This window comes from Protopterus annectens, chromosome 6.part0 (assembly GCF_019279795.1).
Source record: "Protopterus annectens isolate FY-2018-M chromosome 6.part0, PAN1.0, whole genome shotgun sequence".
Lineage (NCBI taxonomy): Eukaryota > Metazoa > Chordata > Ceratodontiformes > Protopteridae > Protopterus > Protopterus annectens.
Window position 1 is genome coordinate 1726216749 of NC_056737.1, and position 14255 is coordinate 1726231003.

Sequence of the window (14255 nt, forward strand, 5' to 3'; positions counted from 1 at the left end):
TATATATATATATATATATATATATATATATATATATATATATATGTCACCCAAATATGCAACAAAATCTTGAAGATTTAGGATTTTTGCTTGGCAATGTTTATATAGATGTTTTTATAGCCCAAGTAGACTCCAGAAAATTTTTCCTCAGGTAGACAGCAAATGTTGGAGGTGTGATGGGGAAGAAAGAGATAATTGGGAACATATTTTCTGGGAACACGGTGAGTTGGTGGACTTTAAGGATTCCCTGTGGGATGCACTATTGGAGATGCTGGGTGGGCAGATTAATGTGATGAGGGAGATGATTTTTCTGAGCTGTGATCAGAATTGTCTAGACATGGTAAGGCCTTGCTGTGTCTAATTATGGTGGCTGCCAAAAAAGCAATTACTGGAAAATGGAAATCAAAGTCTAAACCAACTATACTAGAAGTAGTGTATACTGTATAGTAACAGAGATAAAATAACTGGAATTGAGATCTTTTGAAAAGGGTAAGAGTAAATGGGTTTATATAATTTCAGTGAAAAATCAGTTCAGTGAACAGCATTTTTAGTGCATTTACATCAAACATGCCATTCGTTGACTGTTCATACTGAGATTGCGGTACAGTGAGGATCGGAAAATTTGCCCTTTCCTCACTGTAGTGTGATCTCAGAGTTGGTATACATAATTAGCAGGTGGTGCAGGGGGTGGGTGCAGCCTCCCACATGAGTGGAATTCAATGAATGGCATTTATGATGAAATGCCATTCACAAAACTGACAGTTCGATGTAGTAATATAGACCCAGAGCAAACAACATAGGAAAACATGGGAATTGTGGGAACAATACATACAGAGGAGGAGTGAGATTTAAAAGAAGGCAGGACTTAAAAAAGGGCAGGAATTGAATAATTTATGTAATGTTGCTTAGGTTATATGATACATAGCAATATATATGAAGTATGCTTGTAAAAGTAAACTTGTTAATGCAGTTTGATTTTTATATAAATGTAAATTTGCTGATGTCACATGTGATAATTCAATAAAGGTGTTAAAAAAAGGTGCAAAACATGCTTTGCTAGGACCATTCAGATCCTTATCCTTTCATCTCCCAGGTAGGGTAAGCTTTCAAACTCTACCCAAAATGCCACTGAGGCAGTGGGAATTATGACAAGAGTGCAGTTGAAGGAGTCCTACTTCTCTGCAACAGTAGATGTTCAAATACCTCACTGCCTCATGGCAGCACCCACCCAACATCCACAAGATTGTACATAGGTGAGTTTCATCCTCTTTAGTTTGTTATTGTTGCTGGATTTGATTTTTATGATATTGTGACTGGCTGAGAATTTACTCTTACTAGATTCTGACTGCATTTACTTTCCTCTCTTCTTCGTGGAAGTGGAAAAGCCTAAACACTCACTTACTGTGACCGCTGAAGGCTTCCCCTCACAGGCTATGTTAAGCCAGTCAGCTTTCACAGGAAGAGAAAGGAAGGCGAGTCTGAGCTTTTGAAAGTTGGCCAGTACTGGGCTGTCTTGGCAGATAACCCAAAATACCACCAAGGCAGTGAAGAATTTGAATCTACTGTTACAGTTAAGTAAGACTTGCCATATCACTCATCTGTACAGATTTTCTCAGAATGTCCAGATTTTTGTCTCATAATTTTGGTCTATTTTTCATAAAATTGTGGTTTTCTGGCAAATTAGTAGCAAATCATTAAAGACTGAAGTCAGAATTAATGACAGGCATTTGAGTTTCAGACTTCATACCCTTGAGAAAATCCATGCTAAAGCAAAACCTGCTATTCTATCACCTTTGGAAGTTTGTAAGTGTAATATTAAAACAAATGTCCATATTTCTGGGCCTTTGTCCCACTTTTATTAATGGTTTGTCCAGATTTCTTGCTGTAAGAAGTTGAGAGGCAATAGCCTTGCACAACTGTACTTTCTTACAGTCTGACATGTTTATATAACTATGCAAATTCAAAACTGTCTTTTCCAATGTAGTAGTCAACACTTCTGTCAGTAGTGTAGCAAATGTGGGGCAAAGGGAGCAATAGTCCTGGGAGCAGAGTATTAGAGAATGTAGCCAGCTTGGTTTTCCTAAGCACTGAAATGTGGGTGCAGTGTTTAACTTTTGTTTTTTTTTTAGTCTTCACTGAAAGAGCTGAAGGGTATTGATTTGGCTGTAAGGAAGCCAATGAATCATGTGGCTTCCTACACAGTTATTCAATGTACTTTTTTTACTCTAGATGAGAGGGGTGTGGATTTGCCTGTGATGAAGCTGATGGACCAATTAGCATCCTGCACAGCCATCCAAAGTGCTTTTTTCTGCTTTTCATTTGAAGAACTAAAGGAGTAGAGAGGTACTTAGGAGACTGGCACTGGGAGCTAAATTACCCAGCTACAGCTCTAACCTCTGTCACCACCTCTAAAGGATAGTTATTAGATTTCACTGCCATTACACACATGTGACTCAAAACCTTATATCTCTTTACACCAGCCATGTCAGATAGATGTGAGAGTTCATGACTTCACAACAACCTCTCTTGCACAAATCAAAACAATCTTATAGTCCTACCTGGATATTTTTGTGTTATATGTAGACAACAACCCCAGCACATCTTTCCTTACACCTCACCTCCCATTCATGAAACTATAGGTAACCTTCTATAAGTAAAAGATCCTTCATCTTCTGAGGCTGTATATAGTCATAGTTGCATCCAGGTGTAACTGAGGTGATGAATGCACTTTCTCCTCAGCCATTGCCAAAGTCCAAACAGCAATAAACAATCCACTGTCATTCAGTCAGTTTGGTGTAGCATTGGTTAAAAGCACATCCCTCCCACTTTTCAAACTGCTGTACACAATATTTCACAATGGCATATACATAATCCATTCAGAATGTAGTTTATTGTTGTCCTATCAAACTAAGCAATACATATAAAATATATTTACTTACCAGAAAAAAAAACTTGTACTGCCTGCAGTGCATCAAAGCAGACAGCAGCTTCTGAACACAAGCATACCAGTCAAAATAATATTTATTGGAATTCCTGCCTTATCAGATAAAATATTACCACATCCAACCATAACGCACAAAAACACTCAGTTATTCAAACATCAGCACTATCTCCATTTGCTTACCTGGGTTTTTGACTAATACATCCATTTGCAACTGCCTACAATTACATGACTCTGTGACTAAGCATGCTGTCCTCATATATTATATGGATTCTTAATTTACATTATTAGCTAGAGTGTATTAAATCAGTAAACAAACCACAAGGCATGTTATTATACACACTTACCATTCGTAATCTTGCTGGTACACTGGTTAAAAATTCTGGTCAGCTGATCAGCTCTGCAGCCCTTCTTACCACTTTTACTGTAAGCTTCCATTAGGTTGTTAATCCTTTCAAGATGAATATAAGAGAAGTAAGTTAGTGCACATTATAGCATTCCTGTATGACTGATGTGTCATTAACAGACAAACATGCTTTAAAGTGAATGAAGCTGTTAACAGTATTATTCATGATAAACTGAAACCTTTTTTCCAATGTTTTAGAGAGAGTGAAAATAGCTTTCAGTATCAGTTCATTTGCTGTTTATGTTTCATGAGAAAACACTGATCCACCTGATGCATTTCAATTACATTTATGAAGACAGATTTCACTAAGAGCAATACAATGGTAAAATCAGTCAATAATGTAAATCCCTTTTTTTTTTCAAAACAGGTTTATTGTTTTAACATATAAGAGAAATATCATAACAATTTTATACAAGTAATTAAAAATAGGTATTATTATAATATTCAACAAAACAACTAAAGTATTTACAAAGACATCCACTACAATCAGATCAATTAATTAAACTAAAATACCGTGCTATTGAAATTAGAATTTTTTTAACAAATTTTGTAAATTATCCCATACAATATAATATGATGTTTTTCTAGTTGTTCTCATTCGTATTGTGCTTATTTCCATATGGCACATTATATTCATAACATTTTTAAATTCATTGAACGAAGGAGGTGTATCTGAAATCCAATTTCTAGTTATTATTTTCCTGGCCACTGCTAGGATAGACCATAACAAGGGAAGCTTAATCTTTTTAACACATTGAGGTACAGGTGTGTTGAATAATATAAGAGACTTAGAAATAATGAAATTATCTGGAAAAAGAGCCTGCAAAAATTCATTAATTGACTTCCAGTATTCTTTCAACTTCATACAGTCATAAAACATATGAGCCCAGTCAGCATTAATTTCTACATTACATCTCTTACATAGATTATCTTTATTATTTATTTTATTCATCATCAAAGGTGTATAAAAAGATCTATGTAAAAATTTCCATGTATAAAGTCTCCAGACAATGGAAGATGTAGTTCTATAAGCAGATTCCAATATATATTGTTTATCTTGTTGAGTTGGTGGGTCCCCATTAATAGAGGTGAAATAATTCCAGTATGAATCTACACTGTAAAAAGTTTCTTGTCTGATAATTTTATGTATATATGAAAGTTTACCTTTATCAGAAACTTTATGCTGTAAATTTAATATCAAGTAATCAATCAGTTTTGGAATAGATTCTTTAACTGTTATAGACATTAGATCTATTCTATCAATGAAATGTTGTCTAAAGATCTGAACCTCTAACCAGCAAGTTTCTCTTAGATCAAATTCTTGTTTTAAGAAATCTAGATTTTTAACTTTATTATCAGATATCAGCTGATACCAGTACTTTAGATCATTATCTATAGCTAAATGAGCTCCTTCAGAAGTAGATGACATAAGCATACCCTGAGTATACATTATAGGGAATACAATAAAATTCCATTCCTTATACTTAGGGTGCATGAATATAAAGTTATGATAACTAATAATAATATTTAATGGGTAACAAACCATATGTTTAGGTGTAATAGGTGAAGTACAAAATTCCTTTAGCAACCACAACATGGAGTTATTTACAATCATATTTTTATGTGTTAAGGAGATTTTCATGAAGTGCATACTAATTAGCTCCCAATAATCTTTCCATTTTGCGATATATGACCGATCTATTAATAAAGTAATAACTTTTATAATAGAAGAGATAATATATAAATTAAAATCTGGAAAAGAAATACCCCCTTGAGACCAGCTATTAGTATGTTTCTTTAATGCAATCCTAGGTCTATTAGGTGCCCATAAGAAATTTAACATTAGTGTATTCAGTTTCTTGATAATTATTTTTGTAGGAGAAAGTATTATTGATTGTATTAAGTATAAAATCTTGGGGAATATTATCATTTTAATAATTGTAAGTCTCTCCTCCATAGTAAAAAACATATTATTCCAGGTATTAAAAAGATTTTGTATATTAAGAAAACAGGTATTATAGTTATTATATATAATAGATTTAATATCTTTAGATAGTATTATACCTAAATAAGTTATCTGACCTGAATTGGGTACATATTTAGTAAAATCACTAATGAGAATATTTTTTCGTGTATATATAGGTAGTATTTTAGTTATTACTTCATTGAATATTAAACCAGAAATACTTTTAAAATTCATCATTTTATCAAATAAAGACTGCATAGAAGAATTAGATCCTGCTGATGTAATTAGAACATCATCTGCAAAAGTTGAATTTTTGATGTTGTATTTTCGTCTATTTCAAAACCCTCTATGTCAGTACTGTTTCTAATCAAATTAGCCCAAGGCTCCATTACTAAAGTGAATAATAGTGGAGAAAGTGGACATCCTTGCTTTGTACCTTTAAGAATGGGTATTTTTGTGAAACATATGTTCCTACCTTAATATAAGCCAGCGTTCCTTTGTATAAATGCTCAATTAAATTTACAAATGCATCAGAGAAGTTTGTGCATTTCAGTAAGGTAAACAGATAGTCCCAACTTACTGAATCAAATGCTGAACCTATATCAAGACTAATAAGTGTTAAATCTTTCTTTTTCCTATTTGCAAAATCAATTAATGTTAAAGTTCTTCTTATATTATCAAAAGTATTTCTATTTACAATGAAGCCCGTCTGATCTATATCTATAATGCCGGGGATGATTGTCTTCAATCTATCAGCAAAAATACTCATAAACATTTTATAATCAACATTAAGTAATGAGATGGGTCGATATGAAGAATATCTAGTTGGATCTTTATTAGGTTTTAAAATTGGTGAAATAAATGTATATTGCCAAGATGGGGGGGGTTATTAACTCAGTTTGGGCCAAAATAAAAACCTTATGTATTAATGAATATGTAGTTTTAGAAAGGATTTTATATATCTCTGGTATAATACCATCATTACCCGGTGCTTTGTTTGATTTAAGCTTATTTATTTGTGTAATAACTTCTGTATATGAAATACTCTTGTCCAATAGTTTAATCTGTTGTTTATTAAGCTTTTTATTCATGTTTGTGGTTATAAACTCCTTTATTTTATCTTTAGGTTCCATGTTAATGTTGTTATGGTTAATCTTGTGAAAGTGATTTCTAAATTCATCCAGTATTTCTGTTATACTAGAAACATTCTTCTTTTTCCTTAGAGAAAAGATTTCTTTGATATGGTTTTGTTTATTCAATCTTTTTGTTTTATTTTTAAGTCTATGTTAGTATTTGGGGCTTATTGAATAAGACAAAAACTTGTATTTCTCTAAAGTTATTTTAACTTTATGAGTTAAAATTTCTTTGTATTTCTCATTTAGTTTGTTTATTTCTTCAATAACTTTCTTGTCCATAATATTTTCTTTATTATTATGTTTATAAGAGTCTAATTTACTTTGAATATCTAACAATTCCTTATCCCAAGATTTCCTTTTATTATTATACCATCTGATACTATGTCCATATAGATATGATTTTCAGGCATCCCAAACATAGACAATGGAGACTTCAGGAGTATTATTTATGTCTAGAAAATGTTGTACTTCTGAAAGTATATATTCTTTATAGTCTTTTAGCTGAGTTAAGTATGCTGGTATCCTTTTGATCTGAACATTATGAGTATTTTTTATCATGAATTCAAAAACAATTGAGTTATGATCAGATATAGGACATGAAATGATTTTGGAATTAATTAAATCTGTTACCATCTGGTTAGAAATAAAGACCCTATCTATTTTGAATACGTTTTGTATCTGTTAGAAAAAAGGTGTATGGTAATGATTTTGAATCTATCTGATTATTAATATCATTCAAATGATAAGAATTAGCAAAATCATTTAAATGTTTTGCATTAGATGTAATTCTTCTTTTCCTTATAGTGGTAGTATCACTTTCATGTAGTATACAATTAAAATCACCAGCTAAAATAATATCCCCTATAGAGAATGATATGATCTTATCAATATGATGTTTCACTGTATTAATACCAATTCCAGGTATCCAATATACATTAATTAAAGTGTAAGTCTTCCTATTAATTTGTATTGTAACCATACAAAACATTCCTTTGTCATCCTGAAAAGACTTAATGGTTTTAGGAATGGGCATACTTTTATTCCATAAAATAGCCACTCCTCTTTTTCTGAGTGTGCTCTGAACTAACCAATACTGTATACTTATTAGTGGCTAGTTTATCAATATCTTTTTCAAGAGATGGGTTTCTTGCAGGAAGACTAGATTGGCCTTGTGTAAATTAATGTATCTTATTAGGCTTGCCCTTTTACACGGATTATTCAATCCATTAATGTTTAAAGAAATTCCTTTTAAAGATGTCATTTGGCATTTTTAAAACTCAAGAATCTTATGATCGAAATAACAAATAACAAGATAAATAATGCTACATCTCCTCTTTTAGGTGTACCTTTAAATATAGCTGTATTTATTAAATCTCTTATGGGATTTTGTATAGGATTCAATTTTGTTTGTAGTGACAATGAGTGTACAAAATATATTGTGGATGTCAAAACTATATACATATAACAACGAACAAGTGAAAATAATGTAAGGATTAAACCTTGCATCCAGCCTGGAGTTGAAAACTCCAACTTAGAGTAATATTTACTACTCAAGTTAACGCCCTACCCTAAGCAGCAGTACCTCAGCTACCACCTTATCAATTTAATACTAGTTATATTTAACTGAGGTTAACAGTTTTCAATTCAATTATCTATCAAGACAAAACTACACATTTGGTAAAACAGCATCATATAAACTAAAATAAACTTTTTTTTTAAAAAAACTGTTCATACTACTATATAGATCTATGTAATATATAACACTTGTATTCAAATAGCATTCAAATAATCTTGATGTTAGAAATCAAGAGGAGAGAAAATTAGGTTCTAACATTCATTTAAATCAAAAACTTTGGCTAATATGATTCAGACATTACATATATTAAGATGCATCTATTTTCTGTCATGTGAATACTATTAACAGCTTCCAAAAAAAAAAATCTTGAATTGTTTGTATATGAGCATTTACTTAAACTCATTATTGTCAATAGAGTAAAATATTGTATTCATAAAAATTATTATAAATCATATTGCATAGTTATGCAAATTCTCAGAAACACTTGCATTATTAAAAAAAAAAAAAAAAGCCATCACACACATACACACAGACACACACACACATACATACACACACACATACACACACACACACACACACACACACATATATATATATATATATATATATATATATATATATATATATATATATATATCTGATCTCACTGAGTTATGTCCTTGTTGAGCACTATCCTACTTGCTGTCCCTAGAATAAATCTGTCTGCTTTATAGAAAATAATGCACAGCAAACACATTTTAGTAACCAGATTTTACAATCATGCTAACCTACTGCTTTAAAATATATCACATGACATTTCTTCCAGAATAGAATTATAAAATTGTTTATGCTTGTCAATCAGATGAATTAAATGAATTATAATAAAGTATATGTTTGGAACAGAAGTTTTAACACAGATTATTATGCTGCTGTTAAGTAGATTTTCAAAAACATTTAAATAAATGTTTCATTTTCTATGCCTTCTAAAATAAGACATTTACTTACTACAAGAAACTACATCATTTAAACTCATTATAACTGACATTTTATGAATAGAGTATTTTTCCTGAATCTGTGGTGTGTCAGTATGATAACTAGGTCAGAGGTTATACTAACTGCTTTCAGTTTCTCTGTGAGAATTCTGTGAGTTGAAGCTTTTGAAGTAGTTCATGGACACTGTGCATGAGACAGCCCACATCCCAGATTGTCTCCCTTAACATTTTGGTGGGAAACTTATTAAAACTTGTGGCAAACATTTATTTTGTCAATAGAGTAAAATATTGTATTCATTATTATAAATCATATTGGATAGTTATGCAGATTCTCAGAAACACTTGCATTATTATATAAAAAAAAAGCCATCACACTTACACACACACATACACACATACACACACACACACACACACACACACACACACACACACACACACACACACACACACACATATATATATATATCTGATCTCACTGAGTTGTGTCTTTGTTGAGCACTATCCTACTTGCTGTCTCTAGAATAAATCTGTCTGCTTTATACAAAATAATGCACAGCAAACACATTTTAGTAACCAGATTTTACAATCATGCTAACCTACTGCTTTAAAATATATCACATGACATTTCTTCCAGAATAGAGTTATAAGATTATTTATGCTTGTCAATCAGATGAATTAAATGAGTTATAGTAAAGTATATGTTTGGAACACAAATTTTAACACAGATTATTATGCTGCTGTTAAGTAGATTTTCAAAAACATTTAAATAAATGTTTCATTTTCTATGCCTTCTAAAATAAGACATTTACTTACTACAAGAAACTACATCATTTAGACTCATTATAACTGGCATATTTTATGAATAGAGTATTTTTCCTGAATCTGTGGTGTGTCAGTGTGATAACTATGTCAAAGGTTATACTAACTGCTTTCAGTTTCTCTGTGAGAATTCTGTGAGTTGAAGCTTTTGAAGTAGTTCATGGACACTGTGCATGAGACAGCCCACATCTCAGATTGTCTCTCTTAACATTTTGGCGGGAAACTTATTAAAAACTAGTGACAAACATTCATTTAGTAGTGTAAATGCATGTAAACATGACAAAACCTTCACAATGTATTCCACAGACAATTACAGCCTCTTACTTCTTTTCAGAAAGAGAAACAAATTGAATCATAGCTTGCCATTAAATCTTCAGATATTTTGACTGGTTATCAAACAAAACATTATAACTGACATATTTTATGAATAGAGTATTTTCCTGAATCTGTGGTGTGTCAGTGTGATAACTATGTCAAAGGTTATACTAACTGCTTTCAGTTTCTCTGTGAGAATTCTGTGAGCTGAAGCTTCTGATGTAACTCATGAACACTGTGCATGAGACAGCCCACATCTCAGATTGTCTCTCTTAACATTTTGGTGGGAAACTTATTAAAAACTAGTGACAAACATTCATTTAGCAGTGTAAATGCATCTAAACATGAGAAAACCTTCACAATGTATTCCACAGATCATTACAGCCTCTATGTAAGTGAAATTAAGCCCAAAATTACCAACAAGCAATAAAACTCAACATTCTTCTCCCAACTCAATTTTCATACAAATCCTATTATTCACTGTGCCCACACAATCAAAAGCATTTCTATATATTAATAAAGAAAAGAAAAGAGAGTAGAAAATAAAAGGGAGTGAGGCAGAAATAAAAATGTAAGAGAAAGCTGTAAGAAGTATATTCAATGGAATGTTACTTACTGTTTATATTAATAGAGTTAAAAATAAAACATTATTTACTCTTATTTAGTTCTGATTATTATTAGTTAAAGCATAACAGATTATTTACAAACAGGCATAAGCAGTATAATCAAGAAAGTATAATTAGAAATAGCATTTGAAGAACTTATAAAACTTTTACAAGGAATAAATATGTTATTATTCTATTAATGATATTTTCATTACTGTTCTCTCCCTGCCCTGCCCCACCCTTTAACCACTAGATAAAGTAAATAGAATGTCATTGGTTAAACAAAGAAAATAATAAAAAGAGGAGGAAAAAAAGGTAAAGATAAAAATGTATCAAATTACTAACCTTACTTCTTTTCAGAAAGAGAAACAAATTGAATCACAGCTTGCCATTAATTCTTCAGGTATTTTGACTGGTTATGAAACAAAACATTTCTTTGCACATAGAGAATAACTTTGATTAAATCTTTTCCAAAATATTTGTGGCTTTCTGGAAATGCAGGAACTATATTCAAAAAGATTAATAATGAACTAAAATGATGAGAGAGAAAAAACATATAACAAATCATTTGTTTTTAGTCTCTTCTTCTTCTCTGAAGTCTTCCACGAAGCTTCAGTTGCCAATCTCTTTAATGAAGAACTAGCCCATTCCATTTCTTCTATTTTATCCAAAATCCTTTTTCTTTGACAAACAGTAAAGCAGAGTCTAAATCATCGAAAACCTTAGGACCATCAGGAAGGAAGATTTTAAGCTTGGCAGGAAACAGAAGGTATGTTTTAAACTGTGCTTTTTAAGCTCCCTTATTAGTGGCAGAAAAACTTTTCTTTTAGCTATTACCATGGAAGAATAGTCATTGTCAAAATGCACAGTTGTCTCATTAATCTTAACAGGAGCTTTAGCCCAAGCAGATTTAAGAACCATCTCTTTATCAAAAGATGATAGAAATCTAACTATAACTGATCTAGGATATTTTTTGTTAGAGTTAGTATTAGCTATAGATCTATGTGCTCTTTCGATACCAAAAGAGAATGCTTCTGGTAAGTCTAAAGTTTTAGGGAGCCAAGTTGTTAAAAAAGAAGTAATATTGTTACCTTCAATATTTTCTGGCAGTCCAACAATCCAAATGTTATTGCGCCTAGATCTATTTTCCAGGTCATCCAGCTTTGTTTGTAAATGTGTATTTTGTTTCAGCAGAAACTCAATGTTGATTTCCTCTTCTTGGATTCTATTTTCCATGTCATTCACAGCTTCTTCTATGCCTGTCATCTGGTTCTTCTGTTGTTGCAGGTCTGTATGTAACAGGTCTATTTGTTTTGTAGTTTTTTCTATGAAGGTGTCTATTTTAGTATCCATTTTATCCATTTTATCAGTAAGTTGCTGGATTATAATTATCAGAGACTGAAGTTCTTTCTTGATGCTGGAGTCTTGAGAATTTGTCTTACTGGAACTCATTTCAGACTGATAAACTGACAGGAAAATTTCCACAGTGATTTCTGACAGGAATATTGTTAAGATTTCCTTTCTTTTTTAGATATAGTTCAAGAACTATATAAAACAAACGTATTTAGAAAGAAAATTACTTCAAAAATAAATTTTTTAAGTAATTAATTCCTGTCAGTGTAATGAAATTGGTAGAGCTGAAGAAATCTGCTGCTATCCTGTGTTCATCCTTGGCCACGCCCCCCTCGTAAATCCCTTTTTGAGGTTAAGTTTATATCAGTAGTGAAATGTGTAATAATAAATTATGTAAAATATTTAAAATATTTTCAGCATTTGATATTATTAAAGAAATTTCATCATGTAATATATTTATTTCAGGATCCTTTTCTTTTCTTGCATGTTGAACAGCAAACCTTCCCAGTTAGACTCTAGGCCATTCATTTCCCCATATCGGCTATACAGTAGAAAGGTGAGAACAGTCATGAAGAAATGTCATAAGAGTAGTTGTGAGTGTGGTTGTGCCTCTCCCTAGACTCTTTCCCCAGCTATGGGAAGGGGGATCCTCATACCATGTCCAGTATTTTCTGGCCTCCTCCAAAACTATGGCCTTAGGATGATCAATTGGTGTTTTTGTGCATGTAACTGCTCAGTATCATAACTCCCAATCAGACTCATTTAGAATAGGCTATTATGGCAGTTCTTGGTAGAGGTAGCCTTATCCCCTAGTAGCTGTTGTGAGCTTCTGCATGACTGCAAGGGTCTCCTTCAATTTCTAGATGTATGCTTGTTCCTATACCCTTATCCTGAGGGCTATCATCAAAAGTTTGGGAGAGCCAACCAATGCTACCCCAGTAACAGCCTTCATTGTTGTGGAGTGAGAATAATCAGACCACAAAAGATGCACAAGCTGGCATGATATGTCCAGTTCCCACAGTGTGCCAACCAGCACCTTTGAGCAACCAAGCCCTTGTTTGAAGTTAGGACATCTTGGTTACAACTGAGGCTTTATCCCTTGGTGTTACAGAGCCAGGCATTAAAGATGAGTAATTATATAATTCCTAACCAAGCAAAAAAAGTATTTCTTGCAGCAACACAAGATACCCTCAGAACAGCTTGGACTAACCCATACTCACTTTTGACTTGCAAAGATTGTATAAAAGGTAAATAAAACTTAATGAATAAGACTTAGCATGAACCTAAATAATATATAAACTAAGAAAAGAAGAAGAAAAAGAGGAGGAGGAGGAGGAAGAAGAAGAAGGAGAAGAAGAAGAAGAAGAAGAAGAAGAATCACCCTGGTATGAAATCAAGTCATGCCTAACTCCAGTTAAGACCAGCATAGCATCTAATCTGAGGTATCATTCACCTTCCGAAATAGCTTAATGTGGATGCCACAGTGATGGTCCTGGGAGCCTCTGCTCCCACTGATTCGTGCATCATAATAAATAAATTAAAACTGTTAACAATGCCTGCAACAGTAGATAATGGTTTGGCACTGTTTGTCCTTGAGGAAGGATCCCCATAAGTATTAAATAGTCTGTTACGAATTCCAAGTCAGCTGTGGATCTTGAAAGGGGTATACTGGTAGCTGCTGTGCAAATATAAAATGGTTTCCCCAAATCCATTTTGTGTTACATTTCAGTTTGATTATACTTCAATGTATGGTTCTGAAAAATATACATAGCTAATTCTTCCAGCACAAATATTCAGCTATAGTTGCTTTGTGTTATCACAAGATCCTCAGAATGTTAGAATCTAAGCTAATGTATAACTGGATGTATTAAGTTTAGATAACACTGGAATGTGGCAGTTTATCATAAATTACAGTGCTTCCAGACTATAGAAGCCTAATAATTTAATATATAGTTAGCAGTAATTTTCCATTTTTCCTGCATTAGAAGTATCAAACATTGATGCAATTTCCCTAATTAAAAGTAAGAAATCACTTGTATTTTTCCAACAAACTACTATAAAAAAAAGCTTTGCAAAAGTCCATTAACCAGTCAAACTTGCAGCACACTGGTCTCATAACAGAAGAAAAGCCATGTCTAGCCATGCATGCTGGTAAAAGTGA